Source organism: Notechis scutatus, chromosome Z (genome assembly GCF_049901735.1).
Source record: "Notechis scutatus isolate UNSWTSFEM ecotype Mainland chromosome Z, rNotScu1.2, whole genome shotgun sequence".
Classification (NCBI taxonomy): Eukaryota; Metazoa; Chordata; class Lepidosauria; order Squamata; family Elapidae; genus Notechis; species Notechis scutatus.
In genome coordinates, this window is record NC_142025.1 from 85,146,499 (window position 1) to 85,173,580 (window position 27,082).

The 27,082-nt window shown below is 43.3% G+C and overlaps 1 protein-coding gene across 6 annotated transcripts in view; it reads right to left on the minus strand.

The window, feature by feature from the left end:
* Nucleotides 1-25,275, minus strand: part of TANC2 (tetratricopeptide repeat, ankyrin repeat and coiled-coil containing 2) — a 370,844-nt gene extending 345,569 nt beyond the window's left edge. For all 6 annotated transcript variants that reach the window (XM_087947472.1, XM_087947477.1, XM_087947475.1 and 3 more), the window contains exon 1: nucleotides 24,856-25,275. The gene's annotated coding sequence lies outside the window, so the exon portion shown is untranslated. The remainder of the gene's footprint in view (nucleotides 1-24,855) is intronic.
* Between the last annotated feature and the right edge of the window lie 1,807 nt (nucleotides 25,276-27,082).

The following is a 27,082-nucleotide window of genomic DNA, read 5'->3' on the forward strand; positions in this document are numbered from 1 at the left end:
TTTTTGGAAGAGACGTTATTGCTGGTGTAGAAGATAACTTCAAAGGTATTTTGCTATCTGGTCTGGCCGACAGTTTCTGGGAGAACTGCTAACGATAATTTACTGTCGGAGTGAATTTGGCTCTTCAGTCCATGTGTTTTCCAGCTTGTCAAACTGTTGTTACTGTAAGAGTCATTCTGCTAAGTCTGTTATCTCGTGATCCTATTGTCTGGTCATCTTGTGAATATATTATTCTGGGAGAGCTGCTAATGAGAGAATGAAATAAACTTCAGAGGTGTTTTTGCTACCTGGTCTGGCTGACAGTTTCTTGGGAGAGCTGCCAACGACAATTTACTGCCAGAGTGAATTTGGCTCTTCAGTCCCGGTGTTTTTCCAGCTGGTTTACTGTGGCATTCTAGTCTCTCACTTTGTGGCCTGGGATGGGACAGAACATTTTTGACCGGACCCCAAATTCCATCTTCTGACCAAGATGGAACAAAAATAACTGGAGCAGCAGCAGCAACAGATTCAGCAGCTGTTACAGAGAATGAGGTTTTGCAGCAAGAGACAGTCATTTACTTCTGATTACCAGGGCTTTTGGCATCATCTGCATTTCATGTTTGAGGACTCTGTTTTGAATGAGGCAGCTCATATGGACTCTGTTTTTGAATGAGGCAGCCCACATGGACTCTGTTTTTGAATGAGGCAGCCCACATGGACTCTGTTTTTGAATGAGGCAGCCCACATGGACTCTGTTTTTGAATGAGGCAGCCCACATGGACACCTTCCAGGAGAGTTTGTCAGAGGCAATTCGGGTTCGACTGGTGCATGTGAGCGGCCTCTAATCCTGGATGCGCTTGTGCAGCAATATTTACACATCGATGCCTGGCTGCAACGGCGTAAGATCTAGCGCTCGGTTCCGGAACAGCCCTTCTGCTCGTGGCCACAGCCTCTAGTGCAACTAACGCCTCAAATCTTCCTCAAGTCTTCCACAGTGTCTTGGCCGGGATCGAGGAGCCGTAGGAGTTGGGAACACTCCGCCCTCAGTTGTTGGCGCACGGGTGCTGCCGGAACCACGAGGAGCCGTAGGAGTTGGGAACACTCCGCCTCAGTTGTTGGCGCACGGGTGCTGCCGGAACCACGAGGAGCCGTAGGAGTTGGGAACACTCCGCCTCAGTTGTTGGCGCAAGAATGTGCGAGGAGATTTCAGGAAGGCTTGTATATTGTGGGGTTCAGGAGGTTTTCCCTGCTGAAGAAGCCACGGGCGCAACGATGGGTGCTGCTGAAGAACCACGAGGAGCCGAAGGAGTTGAGAACACTCCACCTCGGTTGTTGGCGCAAGAATGTGCGAGGAGATTTCAGGAAGGCTTGTATATTGTGGGGTTCAGGAGGTTTTCCCCTGCTGAAGAAGCCACAGGCGCTATGATGGGTGCTGCTGGAGAACCACGAGGAGCCGAAGGAGTTGAGAACACTCCGCCCTGGGTTGTTGGCGCAAGAATGTGCAAGGAGAGGGTGGAGGTATTGGACGAGGAGCTGCGGGGCGTGCACGAGGCTTGTGGTGGTTTCAAAGATCAGCTGATCATGCAAGACAAAGCTCGTCAAGTCCTGGGTGTTTTGAAACAGAATCACACGTCTCGGACATTGATCCTATCTTGAAAAACCCTAATAACATGTAGTTCTGCTTTTTGGAATATATGGAAGTAGAGGAAGAGAAAATAACTGATTTTTTCAGCCCAACTTCTCTTTTTGTGACCTCTGAGATTTGAACTGTACCAAGTTTCTGATTCTAAGTGGGGTGTAGAAACTTTGGGTCTAGCAGTATGCCAAGAATGGGGCAGCCCTAAGTGCAAAGAAATATCTATTGCTCCTTAAGGAGATCCAGGATTACTTAAAATGCAAGACACAACGTGCACCAACCTAGTTTGTATAATATTTCCAGAGTCCATTTAAGGAACAAGCCAGATATTTGAAAGAAACAGTTTATATATTGGGTGCACATTTTTCTAGGAGACTTTGGGAACACTTATGTATAAACCTGAAGGCATGGGATATACTGCACAAGAAAAGCTACAGTCGATGTAAATCTGACAATGTCTGAAAGCCACATATACAATTTTGCTGTAGAAGAAGACATTGGTGTAATCTTGCAAATAACTTGGGGTTTCGTTGATGTGAACAGTAAAGGAGGCAGAGCAGTGGTTGGGATAAGATGTGCTGTTTGGGGGCTTGTGCTATTCATTTGAAGTTTATCATGGTGATTGGAGAGATCCTGCTAAATCAAATCATACTGGTTAACTGAATCAGCTTCTGGGTGTCTGGAGCTAATTGCAAACCTGTGTTATTAGGCCAAAGGGTCATGTTGCTGTGCTATAGGTTGATGTCCATGGTGCAATACATAGGGAAATAGGCTGTTGTATATTCACATCCGCTTCTCTATTATCAGGGGCAGATCCATAGACTTGCCTTTGCAAAATGTTTAATATGAACCTCTATCAGTATGAAAGCCTTTCTCAAAAGTACTTGAATCTTTTAAATATGCATTTACATTTAAATGTTAAGTCACCTTGTAGATTTCTCTGATATCTGTAAATCAGTATCTTAATTGGGAATCTAGAAGTCGAATTTCCAAGACTTTGTAAGGCAGGAAAGAAAATATGGAGAGAGATGTCTGAATGACATTAGCGTAAGGTTAAACCACTGAGAATATGGGAGATTCTCTAAACTGATATTGATTTTATCAAATACAGATATTCCAGGAAAGAAAAGTCAATTAGAACTAGCAGAATCATCTTGATTTCTTTCATTATTTATGCCATTAATCCACACTGCTATGATGGATGTTGAGCTAAGGACTAATTAATGACACTATCACCGCTTCTGGATTGTATGACTCGGGGAGGGGCCCTGCGGTGGGGATAGTGTTGTGACTACGGGAGTTTTTGAAACTGGTTGCTGTAAATCTCAGAGTTCTTATCTTGCTCCCGGACCTTCAGGATTAATTAAGAAAACTTTACCAGAGCTGTGGGATGTTTCAATCAGGTTTTATTCAGGAAGCTAACTCATCCTCAGGACATGTTGTGACTACGGGAGTTTTTGAAACTGTTTGCTTTAAATCTCAGAGTTCTTGTCTTGCTCCCGGACCTTCAGGATTAATTAGTAAAACTAACCGGAGTTGTGGGGAGGTTTCAATCAGGGTTTACTGGGGAAGCGGACACACCCCCAGGACATAAAAAGGAAGTGTGTCAGCCCACAAGCTTTGTCCGGGTGAAACTGTTACAAACTGTTTAATTGGTTACAAACTGTTCTCACTGTGAATCTGTTATGACCGTCATACTTGTCGTCTTAACATTCTGTTAAACTGTGAGTTTTTGGAAGAGACGTTATTGCTGGTGTAGAAGATAACTTCAAAGGTATTTTGCTATCTGGTCTGGCCGACAGTTTCTGGGAGAACTGCTAACGATAATTTACTGTCGGAGTGAATTTGGCTCTTCAGTCCATGTGTTTTCCAGCTTGTCAAACTGTTGTTACTGTAAGAGTCATTCTGCTAAGTCTGTTATCTCGTGATCCTATTGTCTGGTCATCTTGTGAATATATTATTCTGGGAGAGCTGCTAATGAGAGAATGAAATAAACTTCAGAGGTGTTTTTGCTACCTGGTCTGGCTGACAGTTTCTTGGGAGAGCTGCCAACGACAATTTACTGCCAGAGTGAATTTGGCTCTTCAGTCCCGGTGTTTTTCCAGCTGGTTTACTGTGGCATTCTAGTCTCTCACTTTGTGGCCTGGGATGGGACAGAACATTTTTGACCCGATCCCCAAATTCCATCTTCTGACCAAGATGGAACAAAAATAACTGGAGCAGCAGCAGCAACAGATTCAGCAGCTGTTACAGAGAATGAGGTTTTGCAGCAAGAGACAATCATTTACTTGATTACCAGGGCTTTTGGCATCATCTGCATTTCATGTTTGAGGACTCTGTTTTGAATGAGGCAGCTCATATGGACTCTGTTTTTGAATGAGGCAGCCCACATGGACTCTGTTTTTGAATGAGGCAGCCCACATGGACTCTGTTTTTTGAATGAGGCAGCCCACATGGACTCTGTTTTTTGAATGAGGCAGCCCACATGGACACCTTCCAGGAGAGTTTGTCAGAGGCAATTCGGGTTCGACTGGTGCATGTGGAGCGGCCTCTAATCCTGGATGCGCTTGTGCAGCAATATTTACACATCGATGCCTGGCTGCAACGGGCGTAAGATCTAGCGCCGGTTCCGGAACAGCCCTTCTGCTCGTGGCCACAGCCTCTAGTGCAACTAACGCCTCAAATCTTCCTCAAGTCTTCCACAGTGTCTTGGCCGGGATCGAGGAGCCGTAGGAGTTGGGAACACTCCGCCCTCAGTTGTTGGCGCACGGGTGCTGCCGGAACCACGAGGAGCCGAGGAGTTGGGAACACTCCGCCTCAGTTGTTGGCGCACGGGTGCTGCCGGAACCACGAGGAGCCGTAGGAGTTGGGAACACTCCGCCTCAGTTGTTGGCGCAAGAATGTGCGAGGAGATTTCAGGAAGGCTTGTATATTGTGGGGGTTCAGGAGGTTTTCTCCCTGCTGAAGAAGCCACGGGCGCTACGATGGGTGCTGCTGAAGAACCACGAGGAGCCGAAGGAGTTGAGAACACTCCACCCTCGGTTGTTGGCGCAAGAATGTGCGAGGAGATTTCAGGAAGGCTTGTATATTGTGGGGGTTCAGGAGGTTTTCTCCCTGCTGAAGAAGCCACAGGCGCTACGATGGGTGCTGCTGGAGAACCACGAGGAGCCGAAGAGTTGAGAACACTCCGCCCTCGGTTGTTGGCGCAAGAATGTGCAAGGAGAGGGTGGAGGTATTGACGAGGAGCTGCGGGCGTTGCACGAGGCTTGTGGTGGTTTCAAAGATCAGCTGATCATGCAAGACAAAGCTCGTCAAGTCCTGGGTGTTTTGAAACAGAATCACACGTCTCGGACATTGATCCTATCTTGAAAAAACCCTAATAACATGTAGTTCTGCTTTTTGGAATATATGGAAGTAGAGGAAGAGAAAATAACTGATTTTTTCAGCCCAACTTCTCTTTTGTGACCTCTGAGATTTGAACTGTGCCAAGTTTCTGATTCTAAGTGGGGTGTAGAAACTTTGGGTCTAGCAGTATGCCAAGAATGGGGCAGCCCTAAGTGCAAAGAAATATCTATTGCTCCTTAAGGAGATCCAGGATTACTTAAAAAGCAAGACACAACGTACCAACCTAGTTTGTATAATATTTCCAGAGTCCATTTAAGGAACAAGCCAGATATTTGAAAGAAACAGTTTATATATTGGGTGCACATTTTTCTAGGAGACTTTGGGAACACTTATGTATAAACCTGAAGGCATGGGATATACTGCACAAGAAAAGCTACAGTCGATGTAAATCTGACAATGTCTGAAAGCCACATATACAATTTTGCTGTAGAAGAAGACATTGGTGTAATCTTGCAAATAACTTGGGGTTTCGTTGATGTGAACAGTAAAGGAGGCAGAGCAGTGGTTGGGATAAGATGTGCTTTGTTTGGGGGCTTGTGCTATTCATTTGAAGTTTATCATGGTGATTGGAGAGATCCTGCTAAATCAAATCATACTGGTTAACTGAATCAGCTTCTGGGTGTCTGGAGCTAATTGCAAACCTGTGTTATTAGGCCAAAGGGTCATGTTGCTGTGCTATAGGTTGATGTCCATGGTGCAATACATAGGGAAATAGGCTGTTGTATATTCACATCCGCTTCTCTATTATCAGGGGCAGATCCATAGACTTGCCTTTGCAAAATGTTTAATATGAACCTCAATCAGTATGAAAGCCTTTCTCAAAAGTACTTGAATCTTTTAAATATGCATTTACATTTAAATGTTAAGTCACCTTGTAGATTTCTCTGATATCTGTAAATCAGTATCTTAATTGGGAATCTAGAAGTTGGAATTTCCAAGACTTTGTAAGGCAGGAAAGAAAATATGGAGAGAGATGTCTGAATGACATTAGCGTAAGGTTAAACCACTGAGAATATGGGAGATTCTCTAAACTGATATTGATTTTATCAAATACAGATATTCCAGGAAAGAAAAGTCAATTAGAACTAGCAGAATCATCTTGATTTCTTTCATTATTTATGCCATTAATCCACACTGCTATGATGGATGTTGAGCTAAGGACTAATTAATGACACTATCACCGCTTCTGGATTGTATGACTCGGGGAGGGGCCCCTGCGGTGGGGGATAGTGTTGTGACTACGGGAGTTTTTGAAACTGGTTGCTGTAAATCTCAGAGTTCTTATCTTGCTCCCGGACCTTCAGGATTAATTAAGAAAACTTTACCAGAGCTGTGGGATGTTTCAATCAGGTTTTATTCAGGAAGCTAACTCATCCTCAGGACATGTTGTGACTACGGGAGTTTTGAAACTGTTTGCTTTAAATCTCAGAGTTCTTGTCTTGCTCCCGGACCTTCAGGATTAATTAGTAAAACTAACCGGAGTTGTGGGGAGGTTTCAATCAGGGTTTACTGGGGAAGCGGACACACCCCCAGGACATAAAAGGAAGTGTGTCAGCCCACAAGCTTTGTCCGGGTGAAACTGTTACAAACTGTTTAATTGGTTACAAACTGTTCTCACTGTGAATCTGTTATGACCGTCATACTTGTCGCCTTAACATTCTGTTAAACTGTGAGTTTTTGGAAGAGACGTTATTGCTGGTGTAGAAGATAACTTCAAAGGTATTTTGCTATCTGGTCTGGCCGACAGTTTCTGGGAGAACTGCTAACGATAATTTACTGTCGGAGTGAATTTGGCTCTTCAGTCCATGTGTTTTCCAGCTTGTCAAACTGTTGTTACTGTAAGAGTCATTCTGCTAAGTCTGTTATCTCGTGATCCTATTGTCTGGTCATCTTGTGAATATATTATTCTGGGAGAGCTGCTAATGAGAGAATGAAATAAACTTCAGAGGTGTTTTTGCTACCTGGTCTGGCTGACAGTTTCTTGGGAGAGCTGCCAACGACAATTTACTGCCAGAGTGAATTTGGCTCTTCAGTCCCGGTGTTTTTCCAGCTGGTTTACTGTGGCATTCTAGTCTCTCACTTTGTGGCCTGGGATGGGACAGAACATTTTTGACCCGGACCCCAAATTCCATCTTCTGACCAAGATGGAACAAAAATAACTGGAGCAGCAGCAGCAACAGATTCAGCAGCTGTTACAGAGAATGAGGTTTTGCAGCAAGAGACAGTCATTTACTTCTGATTACCAGGGCTTTTGGCATCATCTGCATTTCATGTTTGAGGACTCTGTTTTGAATGAGGCAGCTCATATGGACTCTGTTTTTGAATGAGGCAGCCCACATGGACTCTGTTTTTGAATGAGGCAGCCCACATGGACTCTGTTTTTTGAATGAGGCAGCCCACATGGACTCTGTTTTTTGAATGAGGCAGCCCACATGGACACCTTCCAGGAGAGTTTGTCAGAGGCAATTCGGGTTCGACTGGTGCATGTGGAGCGGCCTCTAATCCTGGATGCGCTTGTGCAGCAATATTTACACATCGATGCCTGGCTGCAACGGCGTAAGATCTAGCGCTCGGTTCCGGAACAGCCCTTCTGCTCGTGGCCACAGCCTCTAGTGCAACTAACGCCTCAAATCTTCCTCAAGTCTTCCACAGTGTCTTGGCCGGGATCGAGGAGCCGTAGGAGTTGGGAACACTCCGCCCTCAGTTGTTGGCGCACGGGTGCTGCCGGAACCACGAGGAGCCGTAGGAGTTGGGAACACTCCGCCCTCAGTTGTTGGCGCACGGGTGCTGCCGGAACCACGAGGAGCCGTAGGAGTTGGGAACACTCCGCCCTCAGTTGTTGGGCGCAAGAATGTGCGAGGAGATTTCAGGAAGGCTTGTATATTGTGGGGGTTCAGGAGGTTTTCTCCCTGCTGAAGAAGCCACGGGCGCTACGATGGGTGCTGCTGAAGAACCACGAGGAGCCGAAGGAGTTGAGAACACTCCACCTCGGTTGTTGGCGCAAGAATGTGCGAGGAGATTTCAGGAAGGCTTGTATATTGTGGGGTTCAGGAGGTTTTCTCCTGCTGAAGAAGCCACAGGCGCCACGATGGGTGCTGCTGGAGAACCACGAGGAGCCGAAGGAGTTGAGAACACTCCGCCTCGGTTGTTGGCGCAAGAATGTGCAAGGAGAGGGTGGAGGTATTGGACGAGGAGCTGCGGGCGTTGCACGAGGCTTGTGGTGGTTTCAAAGATCAGCTGATCATGCAAGACAAAGCTCGTCAAGTCCTGGGTGTTTTGAAACAGAATCACACGTCTCGGACATTGATCCTATCTTGAAAAACCCTAATAACATGTAGTTCTGCTTTTTGGAATATATGGAAGTAGAGGAAGAGAAAATAACTGATTTTTTCAGCCCAACTTCTCTTTTGTGACCTCTGAGATTTGAATTGCACCAAGTTTCTGATTCTAAGTGGGGTGTAGAAACTTTGGGTCTAGCAGTATGCCAAGAATGGGGCAGCCCTAAGTGCAAAGAAATATCTATTGCTCCTTAAGGAGATCCAGGATTACTTAAAAAGCAAGACACAACGTACCAACCTAGTTTGTATAATATTTCCAGAGTCCATTTAAGGAACAAGCCAGATATTTGAAAGAAACAGTTTATATATTGGGTGCACATTTTTCTAGGAGACTTTGGGAACACTTATGTATAAACCTGAAGGCATGGGATATACTGCACAAGAAAAGCTACAGTCGATGTAAATCTGACAATGTCTGAAAGCCACATATACAATTTTGCTGTAGAAGAAGACATTGGTGTAATCTTGCAAATAACTTGGGGTTTCGTTGATGTGAACAGTAAAGGAGGCAGAGCAGTGGTTGGGATAAGATGTGCTTTGTTTGGGGGCTTGTGCTATTCGTTTGAAGTTTATCATGGTGATTGGAGAGATCCTGCTAAATCAAATCATATTGGTTAACTGAATCAGCTTCTGGGTGTCTGGAGCTAATTGCAAACCTGTGTTATTAGGCCAAAGGGTCATGTTGCTGTGCTATAGGTTGATGTCCATGGTGCAATACATAGGGAAATAGGCTGTTGTATATTCACATCCGCTTCTCTATTATCAGGGGCAGATCCATAGACTTGCCTTTGCAAAATGTTTAATATGAACCTCAATCAGTATGAAAGCCTTTCTCAAAAGTACTTGAATCTTTTAAATATGCATTTACATTTAAATGTTAAGTCACCTTGTAGATTTCTCTGATATCTGTAAATCAGTATCTTAATTGGGAATCTAGAAGTCGGAATTTCCAAGACTTTGTAAGGCAGGAAAGAAAATATGGAGAGAGATGTCTGAATGACATTAGCGTAAGGTTAAACCACTGAGAATATGGGAGATTCTCTAAACTGATATTGATTTTATCAAATACAGATATTCCAGGAAAGAAAAGTCAATTAGAACTAGCAGAATCATCTTGATTTCTTTCATTATTTATGCCATTAATCCACACTGCTATGATGGATGTTGAGCTAAGGACTAATTAATGACACTATCACCGCTTCTGGATTGTATGACTCGGGGGAGGGGCCCTGCGGTGGGGGATAGTGTTGTGACTACGGGAGTTTTTGAAACTGGTTGCTGTAAATCTCAGAGTTCTTATCTTGCTCCCGGACCTTCAGGATTAATTAAGAAAACTTTACCAGAGCTGTGGGATGTTTCAATCAGGTTTTATTCAGGAAGCTAACTCATCCTCAGGACATGTTGTGACTACGGGAGTTTTTGAAACTGTTTGCTTTAAATCTCAGAGTTCTTGTCTTGCTCCCGGACCTTCAGGATTAATTAGTAAAACTAACCGGAGTTGTGGGGAGGTTTCAATCAGGGTTTACTGGGGAAGCGGACACACCCCCAGGACATAAAAGGAAGTGTGTCAGCCCACAAGCTTTGTCCGGGTCAAACTGTTACAAACTGTTTAATTGGTTACAAACTGTTCTCACTGTGAATCTGTTATGACCGTCATACTTGTCGCCTTAACATTCTGTTAAACTGTGAGTTTTTGGAAGAGACGTTATTGCTGGTGTAGAAGATAACTTCAAAGGTATTTTGCTATCTGGTCTGGCCGACAGTTTCTGGGAGAACTGCTAACGATAATTTACTGTCGGAGTGAATTTGGCTCTTCAGTCCATGTGTTTTCCAGCTTGTCAAACTGTTGTTACTGTAAGAGTCATTCTGCTAAGTCTGTTATCTCGTGATCCTATTGTCTGGTCATCTTGTGAATATATTATTCTGGGAGAGCTGCTAATGAGAGAATGAAATAAACTTCAGAGGTGTTTTTGCTACCTGGTCTGGCTGACAGTTTCTTGGGAGAGCTGCCAACGACAATTTACTGCCAGAGTGAATTTGGCTCTTCAGTCCCGGTGTTTTTCCAGCTGGTTTACTGTGGCATTCTAGTCTCTCACTTTGTGGCCTGGGATGGGACAGAACATTTTTGACCGGACCCCAAATTCCATCTTCTGACCAAGATGGAACAAAAATAACTGGAGCAGCAGCAGCAACAGATTCAGCAGCTGTTACAGAGAATGAGGTTTTGCAGCAAGAGACAGTCATTTACTTCTGATTACCAGGGCTTTTGGCATCATCTGCATTTCATGTTTGAGGACTCTGTTTTGAATGAGGCAGCTCATATGGACTCTGTTTTTGAATGAGGCAGCCCACATGGACTCTGTTTTTGAATGAGGCAGCCCACATGGACTCTGTTTTTGAATGAGGCAGCCCACATGGACTCTGTTTTTGAATGAGGCAGCCCACATGGACTCTGTTTTGAATGAGGCAGCCCACATGGACACCTTCCAGGAGAGTTTGTCAGAGGCAATTCGGGTTCGACTGGTGCATGTGGAGCGGCCTCTAATCCTGGATGCGCTTGTGCAGCAATATTTACACATCGATGCCTGGCTGCAACGGCGTAAGATCTAGCGCTCGGTTCCGGAACAGCCCTTCTGCTCGTGGCCACAGCCTCTAGTGCAACTAACGCCTCAAATCTTCCTCAAGTCTTCCACAGTGTCTTGGCCGGGATCGAGGAGCCGTAGGAGTTGGGAACACTCCGCCCTCAGTTGTTGGCGCACGGGTGCTGCCGGAACCACGAGGAGCCGTAGGAGTTGGGAACACTCCGCCCTCAGTTGTTGGCGCACGGGTGCTGCCGGAACCACGAGGAGCCGTAGGAGTTGGGAACACTCCGCCCTCAGTTGTTGGCGCAAGAATGTGCGAGGAGATTTCAGGAAGGCTTGTATATTGTGGGGGTTCAGGAGGTTTTCTCCCTGCTGAAGAAGCCACGGGCGCTACGATGGGTGCTGCTGAAGAACCACGAGGAGCCGAAGGAGTTGAGAACACTCCACCCTCGGTTGTTGGCGCAAGAATGTGCGAGGAGATTTCAGGAAGGCTTGTATATTGTGGGGGTTCAGGAGGTTTTCTCCCTGCTGAAGAAGCCACAGGCGCTACGATGGGTGCTGCTGGAGAACCACGAGGAGCCGAAGGAGTTGAGAACACTCCGCCCTCGGTTGTTGGCGCAAGAATGTGCAAGGAGAGGGTGGAGGTATTGGACGAGGAGCTGCGGGCGTTGCACGAGGCTTGTGGTGGTTTCAAAGATCAGCTGATCATGCAAGACAAAGCTCGTCAAGTCCTGGGTGTTTTGAAACAGAATCACACGTCTCGGACATTGATCCTATCTTGAAAAAACCCTAATAACATGTAGTTCTGCTTTTTGGAATATATGGAAGTAGAGGAAGAGAAAATAACTGATTTTTTCAGCCCAACTTCTCTTTTGTGACCTCTGAGATTTGAACTGTACCAAGTTTCTGATTCTAAGTGGGGTGTAGAAACTTTGGGTCTAGCAGTATGCCAAGAATGGGGCAGCCCTAAGTGCAAAGAAATATCTATTGCTCCTTAAGGAGATCCAGGATTACTTAAAAAGCAAGACACAACGTACCAACCTAGTTTGTATAATATTTCCAGAGTCCATTTAAGGAACAAGCCAGATATTTGAAAGAAACAGTTTATATATTGGGTGCACATTTTTCTAGGAGACTTTGGGAACACTTATGTATAAACCTGAAGGCATGGGATATACTGCACAAGAAAAGCTACAGTCGATGTAAATCTGACAATGTCTGAAAGCCACATATACAATTTTGCTGTAGAAGAAGACATTGGTGTAATCTTGCAAATAACTTGGGGTTTCGTTGATGTGAACAGTAAAGGAGGCAGAGCAGTGGTTGGGATAAGATGTGCTTTGTTTGGGGGCTTGTGCTATTCGTTTGAAGTTTATCATGGTGATTGGAGAGATCCTGCTAAATCAAATCATACTGGTTAACTGAATCAGCTTCTGGGTGTCTGGAGCTAATTGCAAACCTGTGTTATTAGGCCAAAGGGTCATGTTGCTGTGCTATAGGTTGATGTCCATGGTACAATACATAGGGAAATAGGCTGTTGTATATTCACATCCGCTTCTCTATTATCAGGGGCAGATCCATAGACTTGCCTTTGCAAAATGTTTAATATGAACCTCAATCAGTATGAAAGCCTTTCTCAAAAGTACTTGAATCTTTTAAATATGCATTTACATTTAAATGTTAAGTCACCTTGTAGATTTCTCTGATATCTGTAAATCAGTATCTTAATTGGGAATCTAGAAGTCGGAATTTCCAAGACTTTGTAAGGCAGGAAAGAAAATATGGAGAGAGATGTCTGAATGACATTAGCGTAAGGTTAAACCACTGAGAATATGGGAGATTCTCTAAACTGATATTGATTTTATCAAATACAGATATTCCAGGAAAGAAAAGTCAATTAGAACTAGCAGAATCATCTTGATTTCTTTCATTATTTATGCCATTAATCCACACTGCTATGATGGATGTTGAGCTAAGGACTAATTAATGACACTATCACCGCTTCTGGATTGTATGACTCGGGGAGGGGCCCTGCGGTGGGGGGATAGTGTTGTGACTACGGGAGTTTTTGAAACTGGTTGCTGTAAATCTCAGAGTTCTTATCTTGCTCCCGGACCTTCAGGATTAATTAAGAAAACTTTACCAGAGCTGTGGGATGTTTCAATCAGGTTTTATTCAGGAAGCTAACTCATCCTCAGGACATGTTGTGACTACGGGAGTTTTTGAAACTGTTTGCTTTAAATCTCAGAGTTCTTGTCTTGCTCCCGGACCTTCAGGATTAATTAGTAAAACTAACCGGAGTTGTGGGGAGGTTTCAATCAGGGTTTACTGGGGAAGCGGACACACCCCCAGGACATAAAAGGAAGTGTGTCAGCCCACAAGCTTTGTCCGGGTCAAACTGTTACAAACTGTTTAATTGGTTACAAACTGTTCTCACTGTGAATCTGTTATGACCGTCATACTTGTCGTCTTAACATTCTGTTAAACTGTGAGTTTTTGGAAGAGACGTTATTGCTGGTGTAGAAGATAACTTCAAAGGTATTTTTGCTATCTGGTCTGGCCGACAGTTTCTGGGAGAACTGCTAACGATAATTTACTGTCGGAGTGAATTTGGCTCTTCAGTCCATGTGTTTTCCAGCTTGTCAAACTGTTGTTACTGTAAGAGTCATTCTGCTAAGTCTGTTATCTCGTGATCCTATTGTCTGGTCATCTTGTGAATATATTATTCTGGGAGAGCTGCTAATGAGAGAATGAAATAAACTTCAGAGGTGTTTTTGCTACCTGGTCTGGCTGACAGTTTCTTGGGAGAGCTGCCAACGACAATTTACTGCCAGAGTGAATTTGGCTCTTCAGTCCCGGTGTTTTTCCAGCTGGTTTACTGTGGCATTCTAGTCTCTCACTTTGTGGCCTGGGATGGGACAGAACATTTTTGACCCGGACCCCAAATTCCATCTTCTGACCAAGATGGAACAAAAATAACTGGAGCAGCAGCAGCAACAGATTCAGCAGCTGTTACAGAGAATGAGGTTTTGCAGCAAGAGACAGTCATTTACTTCTGATTACCAGGGCTTTTGGCATCATCTGCATTTCATGTTTGAGGACTCTGTTTTGAATGAGGCAGCTCATATGGACTCTGTTTTTGAATGAGGCAGCCCACATGGACTCTGTTTTTGAATGAGGCAGCCCACATGGACTCTGTTTTTTGAATGAGGCAGCCCACATGGACTCTGTTTTTTGAATGAGGCAGCCCACATGGACACCTTCCAGGAGAGTTTGTCAGAGGCAATTCGGGTTCGACTGGTGCATGTGGAGCGGCCTCTAATCCTGGATGCGCTTGTGCAGCAATATTTACACATCGATGCCTGGCTGCAACGGCGTAAGATCTAGCGCCGGTTCCGGAACAGCCCTTCTGCTCGTGGCCACAGCCTCTAGTGCAACTAACGCCTCAAATCTTCCTCAAGTCTTCCACAGTGTCTTGGCCGGGATCGAGGAGCCGTAGGAGTTGGGAACATCTCGCCCTCAGTTGTTGGCGCACGGGTGCTGCCGGAACCACGAGGAGCCGTAGGAGTTGGGAACACTCCGCCCTCAGTTGTTGGCGCACGGGTGCTGCCGGAACCACGAGGAGCCGTAGGAGTTGGGAACACTCCGCCTCAGTTGTTGGCGCAAGAATGTGCGAGGAGATTTCAGGAAGGCTTGTATATTGTGGGGGTTCAGGAGGTTTTCTCCTGCTGAAGAAGCCACGGGCGCTACGATGGGTGCTGCTGAAGAACCACGAGGAGCCGAAGGAGTTGAGAACACTCCACCCTCGGTTGTTGGCGCAAGAATGTGCGAGGAGATTTCAGGAAGGCTTGTATATTGTGGGGGTTCAGGAGGTTTTCTCCCTGCTGAAGAAGCCACAGGCGCTACGATGGGTGCTGCTGGAGAACCACGAGGAGCCGAAGGAGTTGAGAACACTCCGCCTCGGTTGTTGGCGCAAGAATGTGCAAGGAGAGGGTGGAGGTATTGGACGAGGAGCTGGGCGTTGCACGAGGCTTGTGGTGGTTTCAAAGATCAGCTGATCATGCAAGACAAAGCTCGTCAAGTCCTGGGTGTTTTGAAACAGAATCACACGTCTCGACATTGATCCTATCTTGAAAAAACCCTAATAACATGTAGTTCTGCTTTTTGGAATATATGGAAGTAGAGGAAGAGAAAATAACTGATTTTTTCAGCCCAACTTCTCTTTTGTGACCTCTGAGATTTGAATTGCACCAAGTTTCTGATTCTAAGTGGGGTGTAGAAACTTTGGGTCTAGCAGTATGCCAAGAATGGGGCAGCCCTAAGTGCAAAGAAATATCTATTGCTCCTTAAGGAGATCCAGGATTACTTAAAAAGCAAGACACAACGTACCAACCTAGTTTGTATAATATTTCCAGAGTCCATTTAAGGAACAAGCCAGATATTTGAAAGAAACAGTTTATATATTGGGTGCACATTTTTCTAGGAGACTTTGGGAACACTTATGTATAAACCTGAAGGCATGGGATATACTGCACAAGAAAAGCTACAGTCGATGTAAATCTGACAATGTCTGAAAGCCACATATACAATTTTGCTGTAGAAGAAGACATTGGTGTAATCTTGCAAATAACTTGGGGTTTCGTTGATGTGAACAGTAAAGGAGGCAGAGCAGTGGTTGGGATAAGATGTGCTTTGTTTGGGGCTTGTGCTATTCGCTTGAAGTTTATCATGGTGATTGGAGAGATCCGCTAAATCAAATCATATTGGTTAACTGAATCAGCTTCTGGGTGTCTGGAGCTAATTGCAAACCTGTGTTATTAGGCCAAAGGGTCATGTTGCTGTGCTATAGGTTGATGTCCATGGTGCAATACATAGGAAATAGGCTGTTGTATATTCACATCCGCTTCTCTATTATCAGGGGCAGATCCATAGACTTGCCTTTGCAAAATGTTTAATATGAACCTCAATCAGTATGAAAGCCTTTCTCAAAAGTACTTGAATCTTTTAAATATGCATTTACATTTAAATGTTAAGTCACCTTGTAGATTTCTCTGATATCTGTAAATCAGTATCTTAATTGGGAATCTAGAAGTCGGAATTTCCAAGACTTTGTAAGGCAGGAAAGAAAATATGGAGAGAGATGTCTGAATGACATTAGCGTAAGGTTAAACCACTGAGAATATGGGAGATTCTCTAAACTGATATTGATTTTATCAAATACAGATATTCCAGGAAAGAAAAGTCAATTAGAACTAGCAGAATCATCTTGATTTCTTTCATTATTTATGCCATTAATCCACACTGCTATGATGGATGTTGAGCTAAGGACTAATTAATGACACTATCACCGCTTCTGGATTGTATGACTCGGGGAGGGGCCCTGCGGTGGGGGATAGTGTTGTGACTACGGGAGTTTTTGAAACTGGTTGCTGTAAATCTCAGAGTTCTTATCTTGCTCCCGGACCTTCAGGATTAATTAAGAAAACTTTACCAGAGCTGTGGGATGTTTCAATCAGGTTTTATTCAGGAAGCTAACTCATCCTCAGGACATGTTGTGACTACGGGAGTTTTTGAAACTGTTTGCTTTAAATCTCAGAGTTCTTGTCTTGCTCCCGGACCTTCAGGATTAATTAGTAAAACTAACCGGAGTTGTGGGGAGGTTTCAATCAGGGTTTACTGGGGAAGCGGACACACCCCCAGGACATAAAAGGAAGTGTGTCAGCCCACAAGCTTTGTCCGGGTGAAACTGTTACAAACTGTTTAATTGGTTACAAACTGTTCTCACTGTGAATCTGTTATGACCGTCATACTTGTCGTCTTAACATTCTGTTAAACTGTGAGTTTTTGGAAGAGACGTTATTGCTGGTGTAGAAGATAACTTCAAAGGTATTTTGCTATCTGGTCTGGCCGACAGTTTCTGGGAGAACTGCTAACGATAATTTACTGTCGGAGTGAATTTGGCTCTTCAGTCCATGTGTTTTCCAGCTTGTCAAACTGTTGTTACTGTAAGAGTCATTCTGCTAAGTCTGTTATCTCGTGATCCTATTGTCTGGTCATCTTGTGAATATATTATTCTGGGAGAGCTGCTAATGAGAGAATGAAATAAACTTCAGAGGTGTTTTTGCTACCTGGTCTGGCTGACAGTTTCTTGGGAGAGCTGCCAACGACAATTTACTGCCAGAGTGAATTTGGCTCTTCAGTCCCGGTGTTTTTCCAGCTGGTTTACTGTGGCATTCTAGTCTCTCACTTTGTGGCCTGGGATGGGACAGAACACACACATATATATATATTTAACTTCTATACCTTAAACTCCACCTAGCCTAGATAACTGAATTGTCTTAGATTATTTCTTACTTTCCCCAAAAGGAGTTGGTAAATTGGTTCACTCCTCCTGAGGTGTAACTACAGAATAGAAATTGATACCAGCTTTATTTACCAGCAAACCACCCTTTTTCAAACCATAATCCAGGATGCAATTGTCGATAGATGTTTTGAATTGGTAAATGTTCCTGACTTTATTATTTTAAAGCTACATTCATTTTTTTCCTTTATTAATTCTTTTACTCCTTTACTCATGTTATCTGTGGTTTCTTCCTTGTGTAATTATATTTGAGTTTACTTATATTTGATATACTGTTTGCTGTACTTCTCCTGGAACATACTCAACAAATGGATTTTTCTTACTATGCCTAGTTGCAACTAACTGATGCAGCCTTTTTCAACCTTCATGTAGGCCTGTATATATGTATTAAACTAAAAATTGTGAACAGGACTTTTCCCTCTTTCCTTCCTAGTCTTCTTTCTTTACTCACCTCTAGTTTGATTTCTCCTTTCCCTTTTTCTTCTTCCCCATTTCAACTATAAATCTTTCATCCTAGGTGGTCTTTTTCTTTTATTTTGGCTGAAAGGTGAGTTTATTTCTGTGACCAGGGGCAGGGGGGCAGTGTTATATGTGAGAAACACAATAATTAATATAAGCAGATGATCTATTTATTTTATAAATGGGGATAATGTATAGGTAATTAACTGTAAATAGTACCATATATATGTATGTGTATGTATGGTACCCATGTTAGAATACAACTCTGGGCAGCTGACAACAATAATAAAACTACATACAATGAAAATTATTTTAAAAAATCTAAAACCCAGTACTTCAGTCAAGCTCCTAAGGAACTCCAGAGAATCATTTTTAACAGGGGTGACAAACTCAAGGCTTGGGGGCTAGATCCAGCTCACGGGGTGCTTAAATATGGTCTGCGAGGCCACCTTGGAAATAGTGAAGGACAGGCCTGCATTGCCTCTCCGCCTGCAGCCCTCCCAAAGCTCAGTTTTTGCTGGCAGAGGGTTATAGGAGGCTGTCCTATAACAAAAATGGAGCTTGGGATCCTGTTTTTGCTGGAAGAAAGCTGGAAGGGCCACCACAGGTGCCTCCTGACACAAGTGACATGATGCTGGCCACGCCTATCCTGGCCTCCCCAAGATCAAACACAACCTGATGCGGCCCTCAATGAAATCGAATTTGACATCCCTGACTCCTGGCTTCTACTGCATTCTACCTCAGTGCTTGAGGGAGAATCAGCTTTTTATGACTTTCTGGAAGGTAAACGTGTGAGGACCTGTCATTGCCAAGAGAAAACTCTCCTACAAGGTTGGGACCACCACAGAAATGGCATATTATCTAAGTCCATTAGATGGCAGTATTTAAAGGAAAAGACCTGGAGCTACTCTATCCAACTTGGTAGGATGGACAGATACTCTCAGGGAGAAGAACTCCCACATATAACTATGCCAATGTAAAGCTTTAAAGATGATAACCAGCATTTTAATTGCGCTCAGAAAGACAATGCAACTCATGCAAGAGTGGGATAACATGTATAAAACAGGAGATATTCAACACAGCATGCACTGCTGCATTCTATATCACTTCGAATTTCTGTAAAGTCTTTACAGGCAGCCCAATATCGAATCTCCATGCCCAGAATGAGTGCAATTGGCATAGAAGATGATCTGTACAGACTCTCCTGACTATAGCTGCCACCTGCTCCTTAAACAAGAATTACAAGTCCAGGAGGACTTCAAATTTTACACCAGCTTTGTAGAAGGAAGTGCAATCCCATCAAGAAACAAATACATTTTGCCTGAGTGGGTAAAAACCCAGAGCCATTCCTCCTCACTAGGGATAGCTCTAAGCTGGCACCTCCCTATCCAGACCCTTACAGCCTCCAGGCAGTGGGACAGCATCTAAACAGCATTACCTCTAGCACCTTTATCAGCTAGTGGTGATGAAATAAAATTGAATTATTATAAACATAGTGATATTGCACCCCTTGCCTACAAATAACCTTGTTTGGTTATAAGCTTCATTTAAAAAAGGAGAGGTGAGGGATCAAACCTTTGAGGCACTCCACAGTGTAGAAACCTAAGGTTGGGCCTTCCCCCTACAACACCGATTGGAAGAGATACTGTAAGGAGATGAATCACTGTAAAATCATGCCTCCTAAGACCCAAAGCTAGACCAGAAAGATACCAGGCTTGATATCAAGAGCCATCAAGAGATCCAGGACAGATGCATCACCTCTGTTCCAAGCCTTTCAAGGGCAATCAATTTTATATATTTATGTCAAATTTAGAAAACCTCACAGAGTGATTCTGGTCAGTGTACAAATAAAATCTAAAACATAAAAGCTAAATATAATTATATTTAAGAGCTGGGAAGGCCTTCAAAGCGCTAAACAGACTGTGTACTTTTGTATGAGCCCCAAGATGTCTGCAGAGCCTGGTCTTCAGATATTTCAAAGGACTAATCGAGCAAGAACTTGCCTTGCCTTACACCTTGAGGAGAGTGGGAATGTTCCAGAGGGCAGGGACAACTGCAAAGGTGGCTCTCTTCCTGGACTCTGCAAATCACAATTCTTTAACCATCGGGGTCTGCAATGTACCTTCCCTGCCTGACCAGGTGGGATGGAACAATGAATGAGACAAAGACAACTGCATAGGTAACTTGTCCCATGCCACATAATATTTTTAAGGTCTCTTTGTTGTAGCCTAGCTTAAACCCAGACTGAAAAGAGTCCTGCTAATTCAATTAAATACATTTATAGGTGTTTACTTTTCTTGTCTTGCCCATTATGGAATATGACTCTCTGTTACACATTTTTTCATATATGTGTATTACTTCCACATATTTGTGGTGGGGAAGAAATTTTCAAAATCAATTTCAGCTGGAATTGGCGAATGTAATTGACTTACATTTGTGTCTGTATATTTATGTTTATTCTTCCTTGGGATTCTTTCTTTTTTTAATAAAGAGAATAACTGTTTTACAAAGAGAATAACTGTCAATAACCTCAAATTGATTATTTCTGATTAAGTCATCAGTAGACTCAAAACCGACACATATTTCAGCAAATATATCAGAATAGTCCAGAAACAATAGTCTCATTCCCAATTATTTATATTGCTAGAAAAGCAATATCATCTGAATCAGCACATTTTACTAAATTATAGTTCTGATATTGCCTGATCAATTGCATCAATTATGAATATTTTGCTTCAAAACAATTTAAAAAATATCCGTTTTCAAATATAATTGCAATCCCACAGCAGGGTTGAAAAAAGTCTTCTTCCTATGTAAATTCTTTAAGAAACTTGCATAGCTTGAGATACCAGGGCTACATTCAAACCTAAATTCAGGAAAACCTCACTTAATGTCCAGGACCTTCACAATTAAGACCGCAATTCAGTCACCAAGCAATGGAGTTATTAAGCAAAATATCATGTATCCATGACAGATTTATGACCTAATTTCCATCTTGGTTGATAAGCAAGATATCACATGACCATGAATCGCAATGTTACTGCAAGCTTCTCCACTGATAGAAGCTGGCCGTGAAGCATGCAAATGTGACTATGCTGCAACAATTGTAAAGTAGCTGAATCTCAATCACATGACTGCCGATATGTTGCAATAAATGCAAAGACTGGTTGCAGTTACTTTTTCAGCATGCTGACATAACCTTGAACAGTCACTCTACAGGGCAGTTGGTTAAGAGAAGGCTACCTGTATCTTAAACATAACTTAAGACAAATGATTCCAAAAGTTATTAGCAAACTGTAACTTTAAATGCAATTATCCAAATTGCATTCCAAAGCAGTTCAAAATTGGTGCACCAAACTACGCCAGGGTGTCAGATTCACCGTCGTAACAGCTGTGTCACATTACATATGGGACTTTTTTCCTCTTTGCTAAATGGACATGGGTGTGGCCAGTGCATGATGCATCCAGCCCACAGGCTGGGAGTTTGATAGCCCTGAACTAAGTAATGAGTCTCCTAGCCATGGCTTCCACCTGCTGTTTCTGTGGTAACTGTAAGTCCAGGAAGAACCATGAATTTACATGTGCTTCTTTAGAGCTACAGATGGAAGTAACATAGAGCCAGATGAGTTCTGGTAAATCCATAACTTTCATTGTGGTGTTTCATTTCGTCTAATTTTTCAGAGTTACCAGATTAACAATGCCACACAACCTCCCGCTCAGCTCAGGGTATAGCAATGCAACTTGGTATCATTAATATAGAGATGATCCTTCACTATAAACCAGGGGTGGGCAAACTACGGCCCGCGGGACACATCCGGCCCGTTGGTCATTTTAATACGGCCCGCCTCTGAAAAAAAAAAATTCCCCTCTGAAAAAAAAATTGGGGCCGCCAAAGAGACCCCGCGCGCCAAAAATTGCACACACAACACGGAGCTGGGCAGCCGCTTCCTGGTAGCGGGGCCAAGGCCACCGCCCGGGAACGGCCACTGCTTTCCTCGCCAGGGCTGGGCGGTGGCGTGTTGCCCTGCGCCGCGTGGCCCCGCCTGGCAGCGTGCTTCTCAGCTGGTCTCCTCCTCCTCGGCCATACAGAACAAACAGGCAGAGAAGGAGGAGACCAGCCGGCTGGTTGGGGGAAGCTTTCTGCGCCGAAAGAGGCAGCTACTAATCTCCGGCTTTGCTCCGCTTCTCCAATGGTCCGGCACCACCCTGTTCTTCTTGTGCTGCGAAGAGGCGGCTAATGATCTCCGGCTCCGCTCTGCTTCTCCAACATCCGGCGCCGCCCTGTTCTGTGTCAGGCCCAGGAAGTCCGAGCAGCCGGCGCACAGAACAGGGCGGCGCCGGATGTTGGAGAAGCAGAGTGGAGCCGAGATCATTAGCCGCCTCTTTCGCAGCACAAGAAGCCTCCCCAACTGGCCAGGTGCTCTCCTCCTTCTCTGCCTCCTTCTCTGCCTCTCCCCTCTTGCTCCTCACAGTTGCCCTGAGCTGGTGCGGTTCTTTACTTGGGCAGCCAGACGCCCGCAGCAGCGCCCACAGCAGCAACAGGCAGTTCTGCCCGGCTCTGCTCAGGTGTCCGGCTGGGGCTGTCAGGAGTTGCTACCGCCGGCGCAGCTCCGCGCGGCTCCAGTCCCGCTACCTTGGGAGCCGCTGAGCCTGAACCTCTGGTGCCGCTGCTGCCGTTGCAAAGCACCGCCGCGGCTCTTCCTTTTTGCCTTTCCCTTCCCGAGGCAACGTGGGACTGGAGCCGCGTGGAGCCGTGCCGGCAGTAGCAACTCCTGACTCAGGGGGCCTCCAAGGGGAGGAGAAGGAGGAGAAGAAGGGGGGAAGGGGGGGCGATTCCCAAAAAATCTTGTGCTGACCCGGCCCGTCTGTCAAATTTTAAAAGTGAATGCGGCCCCCCGAGCCAAAAAGTTTGCCCACCCCTGCTATAAACCAATGGATGACCACATGAGTAATTTCAAGAATAAGGTGCTACCACTCAAATCTATTTCTCCATACAATTTTAGTAAAATTTCTTCTCAATAGACACCTAAATATGTAATGTTTATGAAATGAGAGTTAATAACAGTAAATCTAGATAAAATATCTAAATCAAAGTAGATCTCCTTTTTCTGGATTAGATCATAATTTGGAGGAGCTCCTGGATCCAGATTTGTTTCCAATTTCTCAGTGAGGAATAGGAACATCTACAATCACTTTGCTACATCAACTGCATCATTTTTGGAAAAATTATGTTGGTAAAATCCACACTACACAATTATAAATGCTCTTGAGCTATATACAAAATAAATACATTTTGCAAACTGTGTTAGCACAAGTTAATCACTGTTTTAATGCTTTGTTTTAGGCACATACTTTGAAAGGCTTGCACAGCTACTGTATGTCAAAGACTACCCTAGTTGTCTTTATATACGCATGCACAGATGGCACTTGCATAAGCCGTTCAGAAAACACATCTACGTAAGCCTTTTGAATTGGAATGTTTTGTTTCCATTAACATACTTTGTGTAAAACATAATTTTTAAATGTTTTGCACTTTTTAAATGTGTACTATATAGAACTACCTCCAAATAACAATGGTACTGAAAAAGACAATTATACAATATCTATGATAAAAGTATTTACATTAACTGCAAAATTATTGCTAAACATATATTGCTGCATACAGTTAAGTTCAATATTACCTCAGATAATACTTTGTCCTTTTAATCCGACTCCTTCCATGGTTCATTGAGGTGACCTGAAGGCTTCTACCTATAGTTTCCACTGGCTCATTAGATGATGACAAGTAATTAAACCTTCTTTGTAGCCCCAGAGATCCCAAAATAACTCTGTTATTCTGATGAACTGATACTGTCCAGGCTTTTAAAAGGCCTTAAAACATAAATTTCTAAACTAGCTTAAATTGCTGACTAATTACATTTTTAATGTTTTAATTTTACTTTTAAGATACTTATTGTAAATTACAGTATAAAATGCCTAATATCAACAAGTTTAAAATGGTCCACGGGCAGTTTCAAAATTTCAATGAAGTCATATCTATATAGCTCAGATGGTCCTTTGCATTCCAATACATTTCATGTTCTTTATTTGAAAATCTCCTGTATTCTCCATACATAGTTGACATCGATATCTTAATCTATAAAATGTTATACTTACAGCAAAATGTGCCTATGATAATCTACTGTACTGGTAATACATTGCAACCCCTCATTCTGGCTGATATGCTTCATCTCTTATATATGAATACCGAATTAGAATGTTTTCTCACACATTACTGTTTTATCCAATTTTCTGGCATTGATAGCAATAAACTACTGATTACCATTTCCTGTCCTAACAGTTTTATAAATGAAACCCACATCCCCACCCAGTAAGTCACCACCAAAAGATTCACTCTGTGTCTCTTATAATATCAGACTTCCAGTGAAGTGACAACATACTAACATAGCACTGAGTTTCTTTTCTTCTATAAGTTTTGCTATGCCTTCAGCAATGACAAATTAGTATTGGAACAGGTTAGAAGGGCAGTATTCCTAAAAACCTATGGTATTTGTTTTTAAAATATGTTTCCCAAGGCACAGCAATATCACTATTCCCATTAATGCATTAGTTTTTCATTCCAATAACCTAATACTTTATAATATCACTTTATAATACCGAATTAGAATGTTTGAATAATTCAAATCACTTTATAATAAGAATATGGATCAGCTTCATAAAGAAGCAATCTTTTGAAGATTTGTGTGTTCTATTCTAGGAATAGTTTTATGTAGCAGACTAGTATTGATTCAATATACTGTATGTATGCATATGCTATAAGCTCACAAAAATACATATAAGTTCTTTATACATATCCTGGAATGTTGTTTCTTCCTTCCACATCAATATACAACGATATGGAAATGGTGGGAGAGGGGAGAAGAAGAATCAAGGACGATGACAGAATCCTTTTCCCCTCAGCCTCCATAGGTCAGTCAGTATGGCACACCCATCCAGCGTTCAATTTCCTTCCTTCCTTCTTTCCTTCCTTCCTTCCTATTGAGGCAGGGCGTCAGCCGAAATGAATCTCAAATTGTTGATTTCCTCCTTACTCACCTACTCCGGCGTCGGGCTCTGTCCAAGCACCCTTTCGGGGCGCGGCAACTTCGAATTCTCCTTCTTCCCGTCCTCTGTCCCGAAGTTTGGGGGAGGGGTTGCGAAGCAGAGGTGTGGGGGGGAGGGTCTTTCCTAACTGCCTCACCACATCTCGATAAGGAGCGGCTCACTACGTCTTCCTCAGATGCAAGCCAACTGCGGGGCTCTGCTGATGGGACGGCGGCGGTGATGGCGGCGAGGAGCTCCCCCCTCGCCTTCAGTCATTGAGCCGCTCTGCTCCACACAAACAACCAACACAGCGGGAGGAACGAGAGAAGCAAAGGGCGAGCGCGCGCCGCACGCCACCCGCTTGCCCGCGCGGCTCCCCAATGAACGGAGTGATGGGGGGGGGGTGGCACCGCCTCGCGGTTCTTTAGATCTGCGCGCGCAGGCACGGTTGCGCACGCGCCACGCGTTTGCCAAGTCAGACTGTATGTCCTACGAAGGGTGGCGTGCTTCACTCTCTCTCTCTCTCGCCCTCTTTCATAAGAAGGCGGGGGAGCTGTCGCCCGCACACAGGTGGTGCGTTGGGCTAGCACCGATATTTCCACCCCCCACCTTCTACCCGTGAACAACAGGGGGCGCTTCTAGAGTTCGCTCTGCTTGTTTCACACGTTTGCCCTGTTCGCGGCACGCCCCTATCTCTCAAGATTTGGGTTTGTGCGATTTTGAAAGAAGAGCTATAGAAAATCGAATTTCCATAAGGAAAGAGAAAAGATTACTTTTAATAGCAAGTGGGGTTATGCAATATTTAAATATGTATGTTGCTCACACGTTCGTTTGCCATTATAGAATTTGGTATTTAATACCAAATATATATAGCGAAATACGGTCTGAAATACGTCCATTTATAAGAAAGATGCAATAATGCCAAAATTTAAGGAGAAAATAGACTTTGGATTCTACTTGTCTGTTTGTGTGTACTGCTGTGAAAGAGGGACATGTAGAAGGAAGACAGAAACCTTCAAATTAGGATCTGAAGATGATTACTACCCTGGATGCAAGATTAAATCAATCAGTTTTGAACTAAATTTTAATTTTTGCTCCCTTAAAGTTATTATCAAGAAGAAGAAATTCCCGCCTTTGGGACATGTGATGAAAACAACTGGGTGGGGTGGGAAAGGACTGGAAAAGAACTGGAAATGAATTGGAGGACTAGAAGAAGACCTGTGCCTGGCAAAGTTGAGGGAAAAGAGGGGGGATAAAATCAATAATACTAATGGATAGGATCAAAGAACTTTCAGAACTGTCTTTCAGAAAGGTTAATAGTAAAGACTGGTCAAATGGTTAGCATTTATCCAGTCAGTAACCAGGAGTCATCTAGCATCTACCCAACCTCTTATCTATGATAAATCTGATCTTCCATTATTATGTAAACCTGGCTGTAGAAAAACTTGAGTTCTATATATAGTTCTGTGTTCTATATAACACAAAAAATACAATATAGTATATTTCTATCTGGATTTTAAATTACACACACTTAAAACTCCAATCTTAAAACTCCAAAAGTTGGCAACTCCAACATTTGTCAGCAGAATATCTTTTGATCACTGTTGTGGTTTTCATGATTGTTAAAATGTATGGGGAGGTTACAATACATACATCCTCAGATTTCTGAAGAAAGGCGAAGTCAAAATGCACAACTTAATTATTATTTTATTATAAGCACAATTTTCATATAAACAAATTGCTGGGATTATACAGATATATCATTGATTTAGGAATTCTGCAGAGCTGTCTTAGAAAACATCTATGGCATTTCTTGTTGAATTTCATCTAAACAAATCAAACATTGCTTAATTTTGTATGGCAGTCAGCTGGACTTTTAAGAATAATAATCAGTAACTAATTTATTTTATTTATTTATTTATTTTATTTGCCAATTGTTTACAAGATAATAAGTATAAGTGTATACATAGTTGTGAATACATGAAATGGGTACATATAAGAAAAATAAAAGAATAAGAGAAACAATAGGACAGGGATGGTAGGCACGTTGGTGCGCTTATGCACGCCCCCTACAGACCTCTTAGGAAAGGGGTGAGGTCAATAGTAGACAGTCTAAGGTTAAAGTTTTTGGGGTTTGGGGAAGAGACTACAGAGTCGGGTAGAGTATTCCAGACATTGACCACTCTATTGCTGAAGTCATATTTCCTGCAATCAAGTTTGGTGCGGTTTACTTTGAGTT